The following is a 22,040-nucleotide window of genomic DNA, read 5'->3' as shown; positions in this document are numbered from 1 at the left end:
GAGCTTTTGTGGGCTACTGCAATAATAGCCACTGAACTCAAGCATAGTTTTGCTTGATATCAGTGGCACAATAACAGTGAATTGATTTTAAGATTAAAGCTTGCAATGACTTTGACTATAATTCATCAGAAACATTGTTTCAGATTTCAGTGGGGTTGGGCTTTGGGAGGGGAAAGAATCACGTGCAAAGGCTTTGCTCTTGAGTATCTTCACGATTAAAATGGGGAAAGGTGCATTTTGTGGAAGTTTATTGTCAGTACACTTTACAACTCACAACAACCAGAAATATAAGTGTTCTGGACAAATAATCCAGTCTGTGTTTTGAAACAAAATGGTCAATCAAAATGGTGCCTGTGTCATTTGGAAGATTTGCTTGTGAAATGACAGTTTTTAAAATGTCACCAAATGGTGATATTCAGGGGTGCACTTAGTAGCTCAGGCAGAATACTGTATTTTTAATAGGTTTATAAAGTTAATTGGGAGGGGGGGGACTAACAGTGTGAGCCCCACTTGGATTCTCTTTGCATCCAGAAAAGTGTGACTATTTAATCTTAGGCTGCAAACTGAACCCAACCTACACAAAGCTATGGGAGCTTGTACAGTCAAACCTTGTTTCTCGAACTTAATCCGTTCCGGGAGTCCCGGACTCCTGGAACCGTTCAAAAACCAAGGCACGGCTTCTGATTGGCTGCAGGAGCTTCCTGCACTCAAGCAGAAGCCGTGTCGGATGTTCGGCTTCCGAAAATCGATTGCAAACCGGAACACTTATTTCCGGGTTTGCAAAGTTTGGGAGTCAATTTGTTCGGCAACTAAGCTCTTCAGGAACCAAGGTTTGACTGTATTGAGGAGAGGTGTCCTTCCACACACTTCAGCTGGCTGAGCCCGTCTCCTGCTGAACATGTGGACAGAAGGTGGTGGTTGGTGTGGCAGACACACAGCACTCTCCCATGAGTTACAACCACAGTTCAAGGACAAATTTCAGCTTGCTAAAATCATTAGACAAAGGTGGAGAACAGGGTCAGTGAGGGATATGGCCAGGTGTGTGATGTAGGGTGAGTTGCAAAGGCCAGATTAGGAGGCTTGAGGGGCCATTTTTGTCCCTTGGTCCCCCGCACCTGTTCTGGATGTTTCCACAAAAGGGGAGAGAGGGAGAGGTAAGTGCGCGGCTACCATTTATGTTGGCAGCAGCCTCTTTACTGTCACCAGGGGTTCCCAAATTGTGGTCTGTGGTCCACAAGCTTCACTCAGATGGTACACAGCATGTCTATAGATTTGGAGTTGAAGACAGAAGACAGCACATCTATCACTTTAAATAATCCTATTGGTTTTAATTGTATTTGTCTTGCTTCTTTTATTTATTCTATGGAATTCAACAAAACCAAATATAAATACAGAAGAAGCAAGACAAATACAATTAAAAATCGCACGGCACATTGCAAATGCTACAGCTGGCAGAAAAATCATTAAGTGGTCCCCCAGGACCCTCAGCAATTTTCAAATAGTCCATGGGGGGAAAAGCTTGGGAAACACTGATCTAGTCTGACCCGCTTGTGAGCCAAGAGAACCTCACATTAATTAAGTTTTGGGAACCTATCCAACTTTCTCTCCTCAAGAACAGATTGACCCTTTGGCCTGGAAGCACCGTGCAGCCAACCCATCAAGTGACCTACTGGGTTTTGGCAGGATCCAGCGTGGTACACAAAGCAGACAATTTATTACGAACACCCTCTAATTTTACTTAGAAGCTGTGCAGCCTTTTGACAATATTGCTGGATGAAAGAAAGAGGAGGGGTACATAGCAGAGGGATATATTACTAAGTCAAAGTGAAGCTTGTGTTATCACAGGAGCAACCTTGCTCAGTCCCCATGCTGCATGTGACCACAATAATTCATTCTTGCTTAGATCACAGAACAAGGCTGAGCCTATATTAAAAAAGAGCTCCTTTTCACTCTGCCCCAGTTGTATTTATCTCCCATGCCATTTCTAACAAAGTCCCCTGTTATCTGGAAGAGAAGATTGCAGTCGTGCTTTGTTGAAAAAGTAGGAGTTACAGGTCCACAGTGCACCTTTCCCAATTCCCAGAAATGTGTCAGATTGCTTTCAGTTATAGTATTACGTTTGTTCTTCAGCACAGTTTTACTAGAAGGTTTAAAGACAAATTTTAACTGTATTTAAGACTGATGGGTATTGGTTGGAAACATGTAGAGTTGTCCCATCTACATTCCAAAAATTATCTAGAAACAAAGAGTTGGCTCCAGTGCTAGTACTACTCAAAGTACACCCTTTAAAATTAATGGACACGGCTAACTTAGGTCCATCAATTAATTTCAATAGGTCCACTCTGAGTAGAACGTAGATGTCTAAAACTTAAAAAAAACAAAATCTTCTGTATCCTGCTAATCTGTACTACCAGGTTAATGACTGCAAAGCATTGGGCTGTAACCTATTAGGTTATAAACATATAATTAAGTGAATGCACACAAGGAGAAAAGTGAGGTTTTTCTCCAGCCACAGTCCTGCTCTTGACACCAGTGGCTACCCCATATTGTCTTCCATACCTGGCTTTTTATAGTGTATAACATGGTATGAACAAGGCTTGAAAAGCCCAAGTACATGTCGAGAACTTTCCCCATAACTCTTTCGATACCCCATCATTGTTTATTCCTGCGATTTCTAGCTTACACTGCTTTGATTCATGCTCCCAGGGTGGGTCGCAACATAGAAGATATACTACAAATCTAAATCACAAACAAATTACAGTCTAGAAGTTAAAAGAGCAAACCAAATTTTTAAACAATCTGTCAGTGTACAGGTGACCTCATTACATCAACTCCCTATGAAGGTCTGAGCAAAGAGGTGTATCTTTAGCTGACTTCAAACGTTAAACTATGCACCATAACTATTCTTCTTATTAGACTTTACAGTGATACCTTGGGTTACATACACTTCAGGTTACATACGCTTCAAGTTACATACGCTTCAGGTTACAGACTCCACTAACCCAGAAATATTGCTTCAGGTTAAGAACTTTGCTTCAGGATGAGAACAGAAATTGTGCTCCGGCGGCACAGCGGCAGCAGGAGGCCGCATTAGCTAAAGTGGTACTTCAGGTTAAGAACAGTTTCAGGTTAAGAACGGATCTCCGGAACAAATTAAGTACTTAACCCGAGGTACCACTGTATTAGTCTTTTTTTGGTGAAGAGGGAAAAAAATTAACATGCATAAATAGAATCCAGAAAACATTTCTAAAATGAAACATTGGAGAGACCCAAACTGTATCAGCAGCACAATCAAGTTCAAAAATGTGTTGGAGGATGCTGTGCAATGTTGCTAACAGATGTTTCTGGGCATGGTGTTCCAGGGTCACCACAGGGAAAGCCCTAGTTTGTATTAGGCTTAATTTAACTTTGCAACTCCATCAACTTTTCTGAATATTGCATCCCATTCTATGAATTGTGTTGGGTCTGACCATATTCACAGTTCACAACAAATGCGTTTTAAAGATGCAACACCTGGATGCAGAAATGCTTTCAGCAAACATCTGTCTCAACCACAGGCAGCGACTCTGGAAGCCAAAAATTCACTTTGCATTGTGGAGTAGGTGCGGGGAGGGGGCTTTTTGAAGGTTCTGAGAGTCATCAGCATGCTATCAAAGCTTACCTTCCCCTCCCAAGCTGGTATCACCTCATTAGCAAGCCAATGCTGTGCAAACAGTGTGAAACAGCAAAGTCAGAATAAACAAATCACTGCTCAGCTCCTGCTGTTGTATACAAGGCTCATAAATGTAGCAAAACAGAATTGTAGTTCACAAAACCTTTAGCTCAGCTGGGCCTAACTACACATGACGCTTGCAACCATGTAGCTTTTTTCTTCTTTATTTAATTACAAGTGGGGGGGGGGTGATTACTGAGCATAGGAAGACAAGGCTTATCCCTTCTACTCACCATGATCGCCATGAAAATTCTCCTTCACCTTTGTAGTTAGCCCTAGTTAAAAAGGTTGCATGGGCACTAATCTGTGGTGTTAACGTGGAGGTCCTATGTCCACTGTTTGGAAGATCTACATCAGGGATGGCTAATCTGCGGCCCTCCAGATATTGCACTCCCAACTCCCATCAGCCTCTGCCTTCAAGACAAATGGGCAGGAATGCTGGGAGTTGTAGTTCAACATCAGCTATAGGGTCACCAGTTTGCCATCCTGGTCTACGTGGGAAAGGGCACTGTGAATCTAATGTAGCTGCTTCACGGAACAGCTACCACATTGTTATTATGATATACAAAAGCAGCTATATATTGAATCTATGCTATATCTCATTCAATATTAGTCAGTAAAGAGTCCTCTCCAACTCAGCAACCTGGATTCAGAATTCTACTGATTTAGGTAGAAGAAGAAAATACGGTATAGTAAATGCAGAAAAGTCTAGGTATGTTGGTGTGGAGATGACTATGCTGAAATCTGTTGTGTTAAAAGCCCATTGCAAATGAGCTTTCCAACGTGGATTTGCAGACTAACTTAACTATTGATAAGGAGTTTTCTTATGCATGTGGGAGAAGAGTGTCATCATTTGTATTTCCCTAATGCACATAAGTCTACTTTGTGTTCATTGCTCCTCAAAAGGCAGCCATCGCTCACACCCTCTCTAAAGAACAGCACATCTGTGGCAGCTTCTCTTCCCAGCACTGTCTTTGTATATATGCAGTTCTGCTGGCTTTGCAAAATAGAGGCAACAGAAAGGCTTGATAGAAGGAATGTATAAGAGAGAAGCAGGTAACAGCCAGTGAAAGGAAGTACATGAAGCACTGAAGGCTTGGTGTTGGATATGGTACATTGACAAATGAAGGAACATTGGCAGAAGACCATGAGATGCACTGTGGTGTCAGTTTACTCATTGTTTGAAAACCTACATGTCCAAGCTACACAGACTCAGGCTTTTTGGAATGTGTTCCCAGAGAATTCTGCTGGAATTTGGCAAGGACTTCAGTAACACACAGCATCAAGTCTTAGTTGATACTGAAACCCAAAAGCATGTTATCAATTGTGGTTGGAGCTAAGTCTATCTCAGAAATGTTATTTCAGAAATGTTAGTTACTCATCTGAAAAATTAAAAAGAATAAAAAAACCTTTGTAGTAGTGTTATCAATGAGGGAGGGTAGACCAATACAAAAGCCATTTTTTACCAGCAATAGCAAACAACATTGGCAACAACACTGATAAAAAATTCACACAGAACATATTGAAATATTCAACAAGCACAGTTCCATTTTCCCTGTTTATTTTTGATGATCTAATCTTGAGAATGGAACATTGTGCAGTTATAACTGCACTTTACGTTGTTATCAAGTACAGTGGTACCTCGGGTTACATATGCTTCAGGCTACATACGCTTCAGGTTACAAACTCTGCTAACCCAGAAATAGTGCTTCAGGTTAAGAACTTTGCTTCAGGATGAGAACAGAAATTGTGCATGGTGGCGCAGCGGCAGCAGGAGGCCCCATTAGCTAAAGTGGTGCTTCAGGTTAAGAACAGTTTCAGGTTAAGTACGGACCTCCGGAACGAATTAAGTACTTAACCCGAGGTACCACTGTACTACAGAATTTTGGTGCATACCAGATGTTTATATGGGACTTGGATTCAATGGAGCAATCACCGAAGTGGAAAGCACTTTTGCCATGCCTTGTGGTTCTAGTTTTTTGCTGCATCAATTGTGATCCTATATTGCATCAAACCCTCAGCCTGTCACTCTGGTGCCATTAAAATAGATGAGTGTTTCAGTGTTCCATCAGGTGGGGCAGAGTACTCACTGCGAATTTTCCTTGGGTGCATTGCAGTGGCAAAACCATGTTAACATGGAAATGCAAGGGAGGATCAAGTCACATGCCACCCAAGTGGTTGTGCTGCATCCATGCAGTGCTAATAATAATAATAATAATAATAATAATAATAATAATAATAATTTATTTTTACCCCGCCCTTTGTGCTATATCATGCTACAGTGCATTAGCACTGCCTGTAGAAAGGAATCACATGGTTCAAGTTACTCAGGCCAGCACTACCCCTGCCTTGGAGTCTATCAACCATGTAAATTGGCTGACCCACAATTCTCCTTCCTGAATTTTTTAGCACAATTATGACAGGACAAGCAGAAGGGACTTGGATCAAGGCCCATTGGTCGGAGCGAGTCCCAGGAGCAAGACTCAAGGCAAATGCCTAACATACTCTCAAGCATGTCTTCTTCGCCAGTGTTCTTCAACCTTGGGTCCCCAGATGTTATAGTAAGTGGGTCAAGGAGATACATACAGGAACCAGGATCCCAGTGGGCTGGCAGGGATGAGCATCCAGACCATAGCGGCCAGCATGGAGCCCTAAAGCAACACTCCTACTATAGCCAGCCTGTGTATCCCCAGAGACTTGCTGAATAACCCCAGAAGCCTTGTAGATAGTCAACAAGCAGTTTATGAGACTGAGGCATTGGTAAACCTGTGGCCCTCCATATGTTGTAGGACTACAACTGGCCATTGGGCATGCTGGCTAGGGCTGATGCGAGTTGGAGTTCAACAACATGGGGGGGGCAGAGGTTCCTCATTCCTCCTCTATTTTTTTTTTAAAAAAGATATTTATTGAGATTTTCCATTTTATACAAACCAAAAAGAAAAAGAAAAAAGAGAAAAAAAGATTAAAAAGAAAAAATATTAAAAACACATAAACTTCATATCATATTTTCCCATAACATATTTCCTTGACCTCCTCATACCTCCCCTTCTTGTATTCCAGTTCAAATTGTTCATCCAGCAAATCCTTATCTCATAGCATTACAGCTATAAACCTTATTTTCAATCCATCTTCTTAAATTATTGTAACTTATACTTTTACTTATGTACAAAAAAGAACTATTTTTTCATATTCTTTTGTATCATTACAGCTAATAACCCCTTAATTTCAATCCAACATCACTCAGTGTTCCTTAATGTTACAATATTTTTGCAAATAGTCTTTGAATTTCTTCCATTCTTCTTCTGCCGATTCTTCTCCCTGGTCACGGATTCTGCCAGTCAATTCTGCCAGTCCCATAAAGTCAATCAATTTCATCTGCCATTCTTCCAGAGTGGGCCTCATTCCTCCTCTAGATAAGGTTAGCAGACATCCCCATTTCCCGGGGACAGTCCCCGGATTTACAAATCAGCCCCCATACAAAATCTGTTGAAGTTAAAAAGTGTCCCTGGATTCATTGAAATAAATCTGGTAACCTTACTCTAGAATAAACACCTTTGTCCGACCTAAGGGCATGGTTTGGACACTCATATGATCAATGGTGAGCAGCCACACCGTTCCATCCATTAGCACACACAACTAAGGTCCAGATACATGGATGCCAAACAACTACAAGCTGTCACTAGTCCAACCTTTCCTTACAAAATGCTTAGGTAACCTGCGGAGTAGAGCCGACTTCCCCCAAGACAGCTTATCCTCCTCCTACCGCCTCCTTCCAGTATGCTAATATTCAACAGGGTTTCTGAACTCCCGAAGAGTAGACAAATACAAGTTCTCAGCATTTCACACAAACCCACAGATGACTTCTAAGTGGGAAAGAAAATAAGGTCATCACTAGATATTTGCATTATTCAAAGCATCAAATAGAGTACCTGGCACTTAAAAATTGGCTTTTATGGGACTTGGGGTGGATTTTTTTTTCCTATTTTTTGCTTTGCATGCTAGATCACATGTAGGTTATTCATGTTTGACACTCAGCATCATTTCTGATGAATTATAAATGTAATTTCCAGGGTTTTTCCTTTTTTGTTGTTAAAAAGGCAGGTTTTTTAAGATTTCTGCTGAAAATTATACCGGTAACGCAGGACCTATTCTTTATCAAAGTGATTACAAGTGTTGTTCTGTAAAAATGCTCTGCAAGCATTCTCCTGAGAGCCGCGTCCTGAAAGCTCTTTCTCTGTCATGTTTCTCTTTCCTAGCACAGTAATTCCACTTACGCCAACAACGGAACCACAAATGTTTATGTGAAATTATGAAATAATTTCAGATGAATTAGAGCTGAGTTACCTAAACAAGAGAGTTATGAGGTATGTAACTCTTGTTGCCTTTTCATCATTAAAAATGTTTGAATGTTTTACATGCAATAACAAAATGAAATGAAAATTATGCATAAAAAAAGAGCATGTTACAGGTAAGAGCTCTAGCCTCACCTTTTCCTGATTTGCTAGTTATCTGGGTACAGGGAGATCACTGTAGTCACATGGTGCCAGGAGGAAATGTAGCAAGGGTACTAGTCTATTCTGCTTTGGTCAAATCTCACCTGGAACACCTGTGTCCAGTTCTGGGCACCACCTTTTAATATATGCACAAACTGGGGTGTCTCCAGAGAAGGTCAGCAAAAATGGTGAGATGCCTGGAGACTAGGTTGAAAGAGTTTGGGGTTTTTAGCCTGGAGAAAAGATCATTTAAGAGGTGATATAACAGCTACCTTCAAATATTTCAAATATTAGAATTCAAATATTCAGGTAGATGATGGAACAAATTGATTTTGTCATTCCAGAGGGTAGGACGGAAAGCAATGGGATCAAATTACAAGAAAAAGGGTCTAGACTAAACTTTAAGGAAAGAGTGGTACAGACTGCAGAAGAAAGTGGTTGGAGATTTTAAAAAAGACTTTTTTTAAAAAAAGATGGACTTTTAAACAGAGGCCGGATGGTCAGTTATTAGGAATTCTGTAAAAGTAGATTTCCTGTGTTGGTAATGACCTTTGAAATTCCTTCCAATACTATGATTCTAAGTTAACTGCCTCAGCGGTTGTGTCATTTAGCTCTCAATTCATATACTGGTAATATGTTGTGGATTCCAGCCGTAAAATAAACTGAAAGAGACTGTCAGGATTTAGGCTGATTTGGTCCTATATAGTGATGAAACAAACTGATGAAGTTGATTCTAGTCTATGAAAGTTGGTGCCATAATAAATTGGTAAATCTAAGGTATTCGTCACTGGACATTTTTTATTTTAAAAATTGAAATCTAATTAAATAAAATAAGAAAATCCCACTGTCATTTACTACAAGTCATCTTAACTTTTGCCTGTCATATGCAAACAATAAAATAGGCTTAATTATTGTTTCATCATGTCTAACAATGTACTTTGTCTGTTTATTTCAGTATAGCATGAAATCAGAACTGGGTCTAATGAGGTTTATTTACAATCCTGGGGGTTCTAGGGTCTCTGCACAATCTACATTGACATATGCCTGAGAACAGGCTAGGGGTGAGGGAGCGAGAGAATTTTAAAATACCAGTGATGAATTTATTCTGAATATATTGTTTCAATGATTACACAATAGACATCAATAGACTATGAATGCGTTTGACTGAATTCTCTGTTGACAACACAGGTCACTAGTGTTTTGTCTTTACAAATATTATTCAGTGGTCTCTTGCTTGGCAATTTATCAAATGCAATCATTGCACTGTTCCTCACTGCTATTTTTCAAGCTGGAGTTGGTTTCAATAAATTATGTAAAGTTTGCCTTAAGTTCTCACTGTAAATTTCACAAAAACAAAGAATGTGGATTGCTGGAGTGTAGTGTGTGTGTGTGTGTGTGTGTGTGTGTGTGTGTGTGTTTATGTGCAGGCAGTGTACCCAGGCCTGAATATGTAGAAACATTTAGAAGTATATGCATGTGCTGCTCTCCTCACATTGCTTGTTTAAAAAACATATACTCCCCACGTATCATTTTTACATTTGAAGGCACAAGGGTGGTTTTTCAAAACAGTAAGAGGAGCAGCCCTAAGTGGCAGTTTAGAGTGTTATTCACAATGTAGAAAACAACTTTTTGTTGGCGTTTAATAAAATATTTACAATATGTGGATTTCCATAAATACACTACAGTTGAAACTGTGCTGTTTATTTCCTTAATTATAATCAATACATTATATATGAAGCATTATGTCTGGAACATTTATGAATGAACGTGTATGTGAACAGTTTAATTTTTGATCAGCTGATCCTCAGATATTTTGCAGCTGGAAATGCAACTCAAAAAATTAAATAGTATGTTATCATTTTTAACCTTGCTTCTTCCTTGCTGGGTCCCTTGATTCACATCTTGTGGAAATTAGATATTTTCCATTATGGCTGTGGAGACTGAGGCAAAGCAGATACTCAAGTATAGCACCTCAAGTCATTATTGTGTGTATGTGTGTGTGTGCATGTATACACACACAAATACACACACTTTAAAACAAAAGCAAAGGGGCAAAGAACTTACAACAGACTATATAGCTTGGATGCAAATGTTCTCTGTTCCTGACTAGCAAATGAGTACTGCTGAGAGGTATAGTGCAGTTGGTAGACCATGAGACTCTTAATCTCGGGGTCTTAGGCTTGGGCGAAAAATCCCTGCATTGCAGGGGGTTGGACTAAATGATCTTCATGGTCCATTCCAACTCTTCTATGATTCTAAAAGTGACCCCTGATCCAGAAATGTTCTTCCATTTACAAAAGCTCTTTTTGCAAGACTTCGTACGAGCTCTTTGTCAGTACTGTGTTACAGACCACTGGTGTTTAAAAGCTACAACCTGTGTCTTCGATTATTCACCATGTTTCTCAGATACACACATTTGTACATTATGCCATTGCTAGAAATCTTCCAGTAGCTTGCGCAACAGTTCATGGACCCATAGTAATATATTTACGCTTTCCACTCACGGTTCTGTGGTCCAGCCCTATGTTGTGTTTCAGTTTGAAAGGTAGTAAGGAAGGATATGTGTTTAACAAGGCTAGCTGCTGATTCTCAGTTGATCTGCCTTTTACCCAATTAACTAGGGAAATAATTTATTATACACAAATAACTGTCCATACTATATTAACTGCATTGCAATTACCGTATATACTCGAGTATAAGCCAACCTGAATATAAGCCGAGGCACCTAATTTTACCACAAAAAACTGGGAAAACATATTGACTTGAGTATAAGCCAGTTCACCACACCACAAATCTCCTGGTGGGCCAGAGTGCGTGTGTGCGTGCGCACATGCACACATGGCAGAGGGGGCTTCTCTCTCCCCCCCAGCCCCTCCTGTCCCCCTGCCTACCCAAGAGGGAGAGGCTGGTGGTGGCAGTGGCAGAGGAACAAGCAGCCAATAAGTACTTAACCCGAGGTACCACTGTGTACATTGCTAGCATTTACCCTCAAATGACTTGAAATCAGTAGCTCTACTGATTGTGCTATGTGCCATAAGTGTCAAATTCACAAAGTGGAGGGGGGGGGAGTCCCAGGCCACTTATGAATCTCCCCCAAAGAAAAACTGTTGCCGAGAGAGAGAGAGAGAGAGAGAGAGAGAGAGAGAGAGAGAGAGAGAGATATCTGTTTGCATAAACATTGCATATGCTAATGTCTATGGCCATTCATTGGCCTACATGCCCACATGCATGGGTGCTGTGAGCCAGTCAACAGCTGCACATCTTTACACTACTAACTTTAGCACTGCTGCCTCTAGCACTCCCGCTTCTCAGTTGCCATTCAGCGGTGGTGACCATCTCTGCACCACCGCATCAGCCACCACTGAACTTGGCTCTGTTTCTTATTGCTTCTGGGAAAACATATATGCAGGCCAATTCCGCTGTTGCGTTTGACTGACAGCCCGCTTCTAGAGTTCACTTCTTAGCTGAGGCTAAGAAGAAGAAAAAGCTGGCCTGCTTAAGGATTAACCCCTCCCCGCCCACAGCATACATTAAATGCTGTCAGTGAATTCAATCAGAACTTGCTATTCCAGGAACTCAGTACTCCAGAGGGCTCTGCACAGATGCAAAATGGTACAGCTTGCACTCCTGGATTTGGCCTGTCACTACCACACAATTATTGGGCCAGTGATCCCGCAGCAGCAGATGCCAGGCATTTCCCTGCTATAAAATTCCATATGGGGAGGGAGGCAATGTACATTGCCTGTTAGAACTGTGACCTCTGGCATCAAAAACCTTGCATAGGTTTCTAGCTCTCGTTAACATAGATACATAGGAAAATATGGCTTCAAAAATGTCAATGCATAGGATAGACCTTCTACAGTGACTCATGCTCTTGTAACCTCTGAACTGGATTACTTCAGTGCATTGAATGTGGGGCTGCCCTAGAAGACAACTAAGAAGCTTCAGTTGTGTACAGTGCTGCTTCCAGAATGTTAATTATCTGATAATAATAATAATAATAATAATAATAATAATAATAATAATAATAATAATTTTATTTATACCCCATCCTCCCCGGCTGAGGCTCAGGGCGGCTAACACCAAATATATAATACATTAAAAACACAAAATCAAACAATTAGTTTAAAATACAGTTCAAAATCACATTTAAAATCAAAATAAAATTAAGAGGGAATACACGAATCATAACTGCAGGGGTAAGGAATTAAAAGTTCACCAGGCCTGACCACCCGAGCTGGTTCCATATGGGCTGATAGAAAAAGCCAAGGAGGCCACTTACATACAGGGTCCCATAGAAAGAAGGGGGTCAGACCTGGCTCGGACCGAAGGCCTGGTGGAACAGCTCCGTCTTGCAGGCCCTGCGGAAAGATGTCAAATCCCTCAGGGCCCTGGTCTTTTGCGACAGAGCGTTTCACCAGACTGGGGCCAGGGCTGAAAAGGCTCTGGCCCTGGTTGAGGCCAGTCTAACCTCCTTGAGGCCCAGGACTTCCAAAGTATTATTGTTTGTGGACCGTAAGGTCCTCCATGGGCCGTACCAGGAGAGGCGATCCCGTAAATGCGAGGGTCCTAGGCCGTATAGGGCTTTAAATGTTAAAACCAGCACTTTAAACCTAACCCTGTACTCCACTGGGAGCCAGTGCAGCTGCCGTAGCACTGGATGAATGTGAAGTCTTGCTGCGGCGTTCTGCACCCGCTGGAGTTTCTGGGTCAACTTCAAGGGCAGCCCCTTGTAGAGCGAATTACAGTAATCAAGCCTGGAGGTGACTGTCGCATGGATCACTGTGGCGATATCAGGGCGAGAAAGGTAAGGGACCAGCTGCTTAGGACAGCGGAGGTGGAAAAATGCCGCCTTTGCCGCAGTTGCAACCTGCACCTCCATAGAAATCATGTTACCTAGATTCTGAATGAGCTAGATTGGCAACTTCTGAGCCCAATTCCAGGTTTGGCTGCTTATTTCTTAAAAGCCCTGAATGGCATGGTACTCAAGCACCTGAAGAAACACTCCCTATACCAGCCTGACCATGAGGGGGAACTATTGTCTGTGAATTACGGTAAGTGATGACTTGGGAGAGGGCCTTCCCTGGGGTGGCAGCATATCTGTAGAATGCCCTCTGTTTAGCAGCAGCTGCTAATCATTTTGGCAACAGATCAAGAGTTATTTATTTGCTTGGGTATTTTAAGTGTTTTGCTGTTCTGCTTTGCTCCTGTTGTTTTCTTCTAAGCTGCCTCCATTTATTCTGCTGTGGGGTTTTATTGTTTGATAATTTTATCGTACGGTTCATTTATATTGTGTGTTGTCCTGCCACCCTGGTATCTATATAGATGAAGGATGGGTTTTTAATATTTCAATAAATTATAATAAATAGGAAACAAGACAATTAAAGGATATCCTAATACATTGTTCCTCTGCTCATGTGAGTCTGAAAGGCCAGTTGACACAATAGTTTTCTTTCACAATTAGCAGCCACAGATGTGCTGGAGAAATGTGAGAAGAGAGTGCATATGAACTGGTGTTTCAGAAATACAGCCAGCATTTGCATGGCATCACCAATTTGCATTTTAGTTTGATGCATACAACTAAAATATTAAAATTAACTCATTGGCTCTCGATGTATTTCCTTTGTACGTTTCAGAAACTACTAAGTTGTCACAACTTTTGCAGAACTAACCAAAATTAAACACTAAAATATCAGTGTGCCTTGCTTTTAGTGAATGTAAATCAAATCAAGGTCTTCTATGCTACAACACTTTTACATGTAGGTTATTCAAATGCAGTAGTAAAAGCCTCTGCTACTCTTGACCCAAGCAGAATCCTAAGGATCAGAAATCTATCAATCATTTTCCACACTGGAGCTAATCAATCTACAAAGCGAAGTGCCAATGAACTATTAGATCATTGCAATGAAGTATGGAGATTGATCTTATCCCAGAGCAACTGCATTAACAGACCGGTAAGAGAGTGACCTCTGCCCTGCGGTGCAAATTATCTGCAGTACTGCAAACCACGTGTCTGAATGAAGACCTCAGGTTACTGCTTTTAATAAATCTGTTTTATTGTTGAGAAGTACATGTAAAGATAAAAGAGGATCAGCAGAAATACTAGTGTGGATCAGCCTGAAAACGGCCATAGATAAATACTAGCTAGACCTAAATGCACACTTTTACCCATAAGTTACTGTGTGTGTGTGACTGTGCTTGCTGTTCTCCTGTGGCTGTCTCCTATCCCATTCTTGTAGGGTTTGTTTTTTTAAAAAACAAACACAAAAGAAGATGTAGTTTTTATTAATATTGCAAATAATTAAATGATAAAAATAAAAAGGAAAAAAATTGTAAGCTTGAATGATGTTATTGGGGAGTGGGGGAAGCTCCTGAAAATTTCCATATGGATAAAACTGTGATGTCAGATAACATCTGTGTTTCTTACGGTTCTGCTGAGTTCACACAGCTCCGAGTGACTATAGAAACATAACAGCCCTCTTCCCTTGAGTATTGCGAGCATTAGGACCAAGGCTAATTTACTAATTTAAAAAGAAAAAAATACATTTTAATAATATAACAAAAGTAGCGCAATGCAAGCATATTATTTCAGACCCATAAACAGAGACTGGGACATTCCTTATGACATTCCTAAACATCAGCCTGAATAGCTAAAGCTAATATATAGTTTTGCATATTTCACCATGAACATAAAATAATAAATGAATTAATACAGACCCTAGTTTCACGTACATACATATTGCTTACATATATACATACAAATATATATATATATATATATATATATATATATATGCATGCATATATATGGATGCAGATAGATAGCTAGATAGATAGATGATAGATAGATAGATAGATAGATATAGATAGATATAGATGATAGATAGATATGAGTAACCTATCACTAGGTTCACACAAGGAAGCCCTGAGGGCCCACCAAAACATATTAGTCCACTTCCTTGGGGGGATCATGATCATTAGTACCAAGGCTTAAAATTTACTAACTTACTAACTTTTAATGGGATCTGATCCAAAAATCAATTGATGCAACCCCCCCCAACCCTACAACAGAATGGATTTCCTGAGCCCAATCTGGGTGTAAAGGCTTTACATGTGTCTAAATGGCAATTAAGTATGCTCCCACAGAAGTTTGCCACTGAAACCATGCACTTCTGTAGATAGCGTAATAATTTTTACATATTAACCACTGCAACATTGAAAGCTCAACATGCAGTGGCTCATACAAATATTTAAAAGCACAACCACAAATGAGCAATTTTGCATCTGCTCATCAGAATCGTAAACCATCATCTAAGTCCTGGGTTTATACCTTCAATGAAAATTAATGTCAGACCCAGCTCTTTAATCCTTGATGACAAGCCCAAATTGTGTTCAATGGGAACGGAACTTCTATTTGCTTAGATCAGTAACTCTGCCCTGGAAGTTTGTAAAGGGGCTATGCTAGGGAGTATGGCATCATCTACTGTGGCCCATTGGTGCAAGGAGGTTTGGTCTTCATGCATTAGTCAGAACTATTGGTAGTAACAGGCTAAATCCCCACCAACATTCCTTAGGTCACCAGTTCAAAACCCACCATGGATTGCGTTTCTGTTTTATATTTATTTTTTCAACTTATATTTTTGTGTTTCTTAGTATTTCCCTTCCATTTAAGATCTCTAACGAATACACCTCTTGTGTATAAAATACCATCTTTAATACTCTATTTTTATTAAAGCAAAATGTCTTTATCCTTCAGACTATAATTGAATCAATGAATTAGAGGAAGGTTACTAAAAAGGATTAATGCATTTTTAATGACACAGAATGATATAACTTCTGTTTTTCACTAAGAATAATGGCAGATCTATCAGCTTTGTACAGATAAGAGCTTGGTGAGTTTATCTGAAAGCCTGCATAATGGTTCTAATTTAGTTTTAACTGGAAAAAAAATAAAAGCCGTAGACATCCCATTTAGCTTAACAATTCATTGTTTATTTATATGATCTTTCCTTGTGACCAGTTCACATGCCTAAGCGAAGAAATGATAATTTAACAAATATACATTATTTATTCCCCTTATATGCATTTTAAGATACCACTCTTGTAGAATCAAGATATAAATGTTGAGATCCTTAGACAACACTATAGGGATCTGTATTTGAACTCTTGGGTTATCACACAAGAGACCACTGTGCAGTAATAATGAAAAATATCTCAATTTGTATTTGACTCTGATCCCTCATTGTCCTTACACAGATTGCATAATATATTTTTCCACTATATCTTTTGCTGATGCAGACTGAGTTGAATAGCAGACTTTCATTAGAATTACAGTATTTAGTATTTATATAGCACTTTTGAGCGTTCAGTTCCAGTGTAATATCTCAACGTTCCTTTGAACAACTCATATGATGTGTTAGTGTTATTACCGACCTGCTGCAGTACTGGGAGAACTGAGGTTGATCAGTAATGGCTTGCCAAGGGACACCTAATGAACTGCCAGCTGAGGCACAATTGAACTGGTTTGATCCCAGTTTGCAATCCTGATTAGGAAGGATGCTCAGATCATAGTTTGCCAGTTCACATATCACAGCAAATGGGCATTTGGTTGAAACAGGATGTAATGAATTAAGTCATGCATGTGTGATGAGGGGAGGAGATAGAATGAGAAGCAAGCACCTTCCTCATTCATGATTCTCCTTCCCATGGTTTGGAGGATTGTCTGAATGCAACAATTGAGATGAAACTTCCTTTTGTGTGTAAAATAACCAGTATGTGGCATCCTTGAGCAACTGCCGGAGTCTCAACAGAGCCCTATTATTACACCTTTTAAAAAGCATGGAGCAGTGGGGAGCTGCCATTTTAATTTCCCACAATGCCCCACAGTGATACTGCTGCTGTCACGAGCTGCTACCAGGACCCAACAAAATAGAAGGAGGCTCACCTGAGAGCAACTTCCCCCTCCCACAAAACCTGAAGTTTACCCTGAATACAGCAGTTCCACAAGTTTTGGCCCACAACAGTGGAAGTTGGATCATTTTTAGTTAATTCGAGGTGGGCTTGGGAGGACTCTTCCGACCTTCACAGCCCAACCAGAATTAATAACTAGAGCTGAATCCAAATGGCTCCATGGGAAGCATCGGGCATTGTGGGGATACTGAGGACTCTCGTTCTGGAAGCAATTCCCCATGCCGCTCGATAAAAATTCAGAGCAACCTGTCTTCCATTGCAGCAAAAGAAACCTGCTGCCAGAATGAAAAGAGAGAAGCCCTAGGATAATACTGAATTGCCAACTAGATTTTCTGGGTGTAGTCATGGAAAATGAAAGTGAGTAACCCTGATATTGCAGAACTAGTCACGTAGTTCTTTGGATCAAGCCCCGAGCCTCCAGAGACTGTAGACAGAGATGGCCTTTCCCTACGCTGGGGCTTTTTTTTTTACAGTACATTTCTCTAATCATATTTTATTAAACGAAGACTCCATTGTCAGCTGACGGCAAGTGTCTTGCAAGGAATGTACTGGAAAGCCATCAGCTAATTAATCAAGCCTGACTTGACTGAAGACTGACTGGACTGATCAATTATTCAGATGAACACTATATATCTCTAAACATGGGAATTAGTTTCCCCATAAGTAAAGTACCCGAATAACAATCCCTCAAATATGTATATGCGAAGTGGATAGTGATAGCTGTTAGGATGCAGCTCAGTTACAGCTACCTCCCCCTGCTCACTTGAAAACTCCAGGGTCCTGACCTAGCAAGGGGATGATCTGGCACGGAAGCTGACCTGCACATAGATTGCCTCTCCCCTTCCCTACACCGCCGCATGTGCAAGCCCAGGCCTCCACAACTTGTGATACAGCATGCTGAACACTGTAGGAATTCTGTCCTCTGAGGAGTTTGATAAATCTCCATTTATAAATGCCAAACGAGCTGGCATTTCAAGCAGCCTGGCATGCCACCACAATAGGTGGCTGGTGGCCTGCTGAGTTGTATATGGGTCAGGTGAAACAGGGAGCCAAATCCTTTGTGTAAGCCTGGGGAAAGGCCATAAGCTCCGTGGCAGAGCATCCGCAGAAGATCCCAGGTCCAGTTCCTGGCATCTTTAGTTAGGGCTGGGAGAGGCTCCTTTCTGAAGCCCTGTAGAGCCACTACCAGTCAGAAGATATTGAGAAAGGTGGACCAATGCTCTGACTCAGTAGAAAGCAGCTTCCTATATCGCTGTGTTCCTCAGACAGGAAACTTCCACCAGCCCGATCGAGAGACTCAAGAGGACCGCAGAAGGCTGACTCCCACACACTACTGTGTCCCTTGGAATCCTCCCCATTTCCTCCCATTTGGGCATAGGCACACTTCCTATGAAGGTTTCGACCTATAAAGCCTTAAACTGCTCAGTACCACAATACCTCAAGGGCCGCATCTCTCGATATGAACCTACCCTGGCCCTGAGATCATCCTCTGAAGCCCTTTGTGTGCCTCTTCCACATGAGAACGGGGCCTTTTCTGTGGTGGCTCCCCATTTGTGGAATGCTCTCCCCAGAGAGGTCCAGCTAGTGCCTTCATTATACACCTTTAGGTGAAAATGTTCCCCTTCAACCAGGTTTTTGGCTGATTAGCATTCAATACTCTTTTAAATGTGTTGTGGGGAGGAGGGGATTATTGGTTTGGTTTTGTCCTTATTTTTATTATGCATTTTTTGCATAATATTGTATTGTTCATATTGTATATTTATATTGTGAACCACCCTGAGATCTACAGATGAAGGGTAATATACAGATTTAAATAACATTAATATTAATGATTTGTTCAGAGGAAAAGAGGCAAGATTGATAGTGTGGTGCCAAAAGCAAAATCCATGGATAAATTTATGGAGGATAGGTAAGGTAAAGGTAAAGGACCCCTGGAAGATTAAGTCTAGTCAAGGGTGACTATGGGGTCACATCTCACTTTCAGGCCGAGGGAGCCGGCATTTGTCCATAGACAGCTTTCCAGGTCATGTAGCCAGCAGGACTAAACCGCTTCAGGCGCAACAGGACACCATGACAGAAACCAGAGCACATGGAAACGCCATTTACCTTCCCGCCACAGCGGTACCTATTTATCTACTTGCACTGGCATGCTTTCGAACTGCTAGGTTGGCAGGAGCTGGGACCGAGCAACGGGAGCTCACCCTGTCATGGGGATTCGAACCACCGACCTTCTGATTGGCAAGCCCAAGAGGCTCAGTGGCTTAGACCACAGCGCCACTCGCGTCCTTTTGTAGAGGTTAAGGCTATCACGGGCTACCAGCCAAGATGGCTATGTTCTACCTCCAGTGCCAGAGGCAGTATCCCCCTGAATACCAGTTGCTGAGGATCACAAATGAGGACAGCACTATTGCACTTAGGTCATTTATTGGGGCTTCCCATAGGAATCTAGTTGGGATCCTGTTGTGAGAACTGGATGCTGAAATGTATGGGCCTTTCTTTGGCCTGATCCAGCAGGACTCTCCGTACATTCTTAAAAGCTGTACACATACAAGGCCTCTGCTTCTGATAGGGAGCCATCATCATTAAAGGTTCCCAATCGTGTGTGGCATGAAGCCCAGCATGCAGAGGTTCAGTGCGCTGACTAACAGGTGTGATCACACTCCCCTGTCTGCACATTTGCTCTGTGTACGCTGATGTGAGATGGGAGCCATTGTTTTTTCAACAATTTTTTTCATTTGCTGTTGAAAACTCTGGCTCCTGCTGTTCCTTTTCTTTATACATTTACATAAAACAAGCGGAATGGTAATAGATAGCTAAAATGCATTTGTTTGCATTTTTGGTGATGCTTTGAAAGAGATGCACGAAGTGAACTATTTGCAGTGCAGTTTGGAAAAAAAAAAGGCTCTTTAAACAGACGTCAGCAGCAGGGAGATCAGAAATAGATGTGGCCAGACACCTGCTGACAAACAGTGACAAATTCCACTGACACAACAGTGACCCCCAGTTTGTCAAGATTTAATTAAGGGTATAATTAAGTCAGTGGAACAGAACACTAATGAGTGGAGTTTTTTTTTTAATATGGGTAATTACATCTAAGAATACAAAGTAAGACAAGGCTCTAAATATATCATTAAAATGAGCACTATAGAGTGACAAGCAGAGCGTAAAGTGTGCCTTTTTGGAGGAAGAATGCAAGTTTGTAATTGCTTGGCTTTGACAAAGCTTTTGCGTTTTAAGACTCCAGCTTTTGCAGCCCCTTTCAGAATCGAAATTCATTAAGTTTCCCTGGGAATTCTGCCAGAAAAGGTCTGGATCAAAGTCCAGCTAAAATCCTAATTGCTGTTTTGTGAACAAAATGCCTACTTTTTAAAAATCTATCTACCTATATGAAGGTATCACAGTAATTTGGTGAATGTCGACAATTACTGGGGATTGTCAAGGTTTCCCCGAACCAGAGGGAAATGCAGAAAATATTGACCATTAAATGTCAAATCCAACTGAGTATTTTCACTAAGTACAGAAATGAACATGCCAAAATATGTGTGCCTGCCACCAAAATAGCATCCCTGCATCTCTCTTTCCCCCTTCCCTGGTAGGAACAAGTAAATAAAAACGTGATGTGATGTCATCATGCTTCCAAGTTTGCACACTTCCACAAGCAGCTACCCATAAAATAGTGGGGGAGTAGGGAAATGTGAAGTGTCATGTCACATATTTTTACTTAATAAACTTCATGTTGAGGAGAGCATAAAAATTTCTCCTGTAATTGTACGTTCTGCCATAAATGTCCTCCACATTTCTGTCATTTACCAGTAAAGGACATTTGCAAAGCTATGAATAAAATGTGAAAAACACCCCTGATGATGCAAACATTTTAGACATTTCCCACTGGTTTTTTTTTTTTTTTAAATCATCATTTGATATTTGTGGCTCATAACACAATAGAACAATGTTGGTGATGTGGGGCACACATTTTTAAAGAAATAAAGAAATCACAACACTATTCTTAACCACAACAGTGGGTCTTGAAGCTACAAATATTTGAATTAGTATTGATGTGGGTGGCCAATTGGCAAATGTGACTGTTTATATATTCGTCACATTTGTATACCAGATTCAAAGGAGCATACATGGGCGGTGTGTGTGTGTCATTTCATTTTACAGATACAACAAGTCTATGAGATAGATTAGAGACAGCAGTGTATTCAAGGCCTCCTCACAAGAGCTGATATATATTTTACACATCAATTGTGTTTGTTGTGGGTACATTGTGTGGGTTTTTGCTCAGTCTTTGGTGTAGCAGCATGTAAAGTGATAAGGAGATGCACTTCCTCAAATATACAATTAAGCTAGATAGGAATACTATAGTCCCTATCAGCCACAGCCAAGCATGGATCCCCAGTACATGTTTACTGTGACTTAGTTATTGCAAGCAGCAGATGAGATCAGTATTCCTGTCTCTACCATAATCATCACATCAGGCTGAGGGCTCATATGACCGCATGTGAGGCTGAGGGAGAGAAGATTCCTACACAGAGAAAGCTAGCATATAAGGGAGCAGGTCAGGCTAAAATCCTTGTCTCTGACACCTAGTTTTCTATATGAAGGGAACTTCTGCAGGGAAGAGCATTCAGCCATGTGAGTTCCTTTCTGCTTTCTTAAGCAGCATGGTCTGGACACAAATGGCTGTTTGTGAGAGTACACCTAAGGATGAACAAGGAATGTGTCTCTCCTACATAGGTTTGCTGCAGCATTAAACATGTTCATTAAAAATGATTATCACAGAAAGTGTGAAATGGCAGAAAGTGTCACTGATAAGCAAGAATTTGAATCTGGGTTTTCCTCAGCTAGATTCAACACTCTTA

General features: G+C 40.9%; 1 protein-coding gene and 1 long non-coding RNA gene across 9 annotated transcripts in view; one reads left to right on the top strand and one right to left on the bottom strand.

Annotated features, from left to right (window-relative positions):
- Nucleotides 1–22,040, bottom strand: part of NR5A2 (nuclear receptor subfamily 5 group A member 2) — a 116,586-nt gene that overhangs the window by 40,109 nt on the left and 54,437 nt on the right. The gene's annotated exons all lie outside the window — the stretch shown is intronic.
- LOC310765439 overlaps nt 1–22,040 on the top strand; it is a 126,125-nt gene that overhangs the window by 87,721 nt on the left and 16,364 nt on the right. Inside the window, exon 3 of one of the 4 annotated variants that reach the window (XR_014549578.1) lies at nt 7,969–8,076. The exons of the other annotated variants lie outside the window; for them this stretch is intronic. This is a non-coding gene — a long non-coding RNA (uncharacterized lncRNA). The remainder of the gene's footprint in view (nt 1–7,968; nt 8,077–22,040) is intronic. 4 annotated transcript variants of the gene reach the window in all.

This window comes from Podarcis filfolensis, assembly GCF_964270895.1.
Source record: "Podarcis filfolensis genome assembly, chromosome: 6".
Taxonomy (NCBI): Eukaryota; Metazoa; Chordata; class Lepidosauria; order Squamata; family Lacertidae; genus Podarcis; species Podarcis filfolensis.
This window is presented reverse-complemented; position numbering and strand designations above follow the sequence as displayed.